At 32.3% G+C, this 2,229-nt stretch overlaps 1 long non-coding RNA gene across 1 annotated transcript; it reads left to right on the top strand.

The window, feature by feature from the left end:
- Nucleotides 1-226: 226 nt before the first annotated feature.
- Nucleotides 227-1,105, top strand: LOC105780727 (uncharacterized). The gene is made up of 2 exons (XR_001129354.2): nucleotides 227-533; nucleotides 814-1,105. It is a non-coding gene; the product is annotated as an uncharacterized LOC105780727 (long non-coding RNA).
- The last annotated feature ends 1,124 nt before the right edge of the window (nucleotides 1,106-2,229 follow it).

Here is a 2,229-nt window from a genome sequence, read left to right as displayed (position 1 = left end):
TAAATTGAAACATGAAAAAAATTTGCGGGGCCAAAATTAAAGAAATAAATAGGACCTGGTTGCACAACACTGGAAAGACGGAGGGGCTAAATGTGCAAATAGCCCCTCAAAGTCAAAACACGCGGATCTTGGCCACTGAGTCGGGTCGGTTTCGGGTCAAACACGAAACGGAGTTGTTTTGGCCATGGTTGCTGAGGCTCAAAACGGCTCTGTATCATCCCTAATATTAATGTAAAAAAGCAGAAACAAAAAATCATTTTTACCCCCATAAAAAAAAGCAGAGAGTTTTCAAAAAATCTCTCTTTCACAGCCCTCACGTCCGGCCGATAGGGCCGTCGCATGCGCCGCCGAGACCCCACCTTAAGCGGTGGTCGGAGCCGAAAAAAGGGTTTTTAGCCCCGTTTTGAGTGTCCTCGAGAGCCAAGCCCTCTCAAACCCAAAAAGCCGAAAGAAAAGGACCCTCGACCCCCCTTTCGATCCGGTCCCGATGACGGAGAACCGCCCTCCGATGGCGTGGTCACAGGGCGCCTCAGGTAAATCCCTCCTTTCTCTTTTTTATTCTTGTTATTTATTAAAAATATTTGTAAATAAATAAATAAATAAATAAATAATAGACGAATAACAAAAAAAAAACAAAAAAACGATAGAATCTTAGTTAACATTTTTAAACTTCTTATTCTGTTTTTTTATTCTCTAATGCGCGTAAAAAAATACAAAGATGAGATTTCGGCCTTTATAGCCGGATACAAACTTTAAATTTTTCCTTTATCTGCCTGTCATTAGCATGCTTCTGTTGTTGCATTCAATTTGCAGGGATTTCGTGGCCAACGGTGGTGGCAGAGGCATGCACGAGGAGCGGCAGACCTAGGTGAGGCGCACCTAGGGTTTCTCTTGGCTGAAATTTGTTTAGTTTGGTGGGCTTGTTGGGCTAGGGTTTAATTGTATTTGGGTTGGTTTTGATTTTAGGTTTGAATGTAATTGGACTGTTAACATTTTGGGTTTTATTTGTTTATTTTTGGGCTTTTAGCCTGGGCAAAAATTGGGCTACTACATCTAAAATTACACAAAATCAAAGTTTATATATAATATTACACATTACACCGAAGTTTATGTATGGTTTTGATATTTATCCTCTTTTCAAAATGAATTTCAAACTCTAATATAAGTTATACAAATTTGATGTTAGATTTAGCATATTCAAATTAATATCTTACATGCATTTTTTAGGGTACTAAATTATAAAAATAATCAATTTTGTTTGCCACAGATTATATTTTAATTACTTATGTTTGAAATGTTACGTTTTAGTCACTTGCGTTATCGCTTTGTTAAGAAGTGATCACTCTACCGGTAAACTCCGTTACTTTCCTAATGGCAATTTTACGTGGCAGTCCAAATAGGTTTTAAATGCCAACTTGAATGTCCAATTGTTGGGATGAAAATAGGTTTTTAATTAAATAAATTTAATTTGGATTGCCACGTAAGACATCCAAATTGGCATTTAAAACCCATTTGGACTACCACGTAGGACCGCCGTTAGGGAGATAACAGAGCTTAACGGTAGAGTGACCACTTCGTAACAAAATAATAACGTAAGTGACTAAAACGTAATATTTTAAACATAAGTGACTAAAATGTAATCTAAAGCAAACAAAAGTAACTATTTTATAATTTACCTTTTTACTTAAATTAAAGTTTCTAAGGTGAAGGAATTTGGGTTTCAAAATTTAGATTTGGAATATTAAAATAGTACAAATTAAGTAATAAAATACATTTAAAAATAAAATTTGATATTATTTCTCAAATCCGAACATTTGTTAGATTTCTATTTAGTAGTAAAGATTTAAATTTGATAAGTTCATGTTTTAATATCTTTTCAAATATATAAAGTTAACCCTCTCTATAATAGTCTCGGATGTCTACCAAAATTTTAGTTGTTATAAATATGTGATTATTATATATTTATAATAACATTTGAAATTTAGATAATATTTTAATAAAATTTATAGATGTAATTTTATTTACTAAAGATTATTTTCATTAATAAATTTTATATAAAATTTAAATATTTTATTGCAACAATATATGAACTAAAATTTATTTTTATTTCACTTAGAAATAAAACTACTTTTATTAAAATTTGAGAGAATTTGTTATAGAAAAGGAATTTATAAAGAGTATACTTCATAGTTGTTGCTATTATAGGTGGGAAAGTGTTACAAAGGATAA

The sequence above is a fragment of the Gossypium raimondii genome, chromosome 4 (genome assembly GCF_025698545.1).
Source record: "Gossypium raimondii isolate GPD5lz chromosome 4, ASM2569854v1, whole genome shotgun sequence".
Lineage (NCBI taxonomy): Eukaryota > Viridiplantae > Streptophyta > Magnoliopsida > Malvales > Malvaceae > Gossypium > Gossypium raimondii.
Note: the sequence above shows the minus strand (reverse complement) of the source record. Positions and strands in the feature narration are given on the sequence as shown.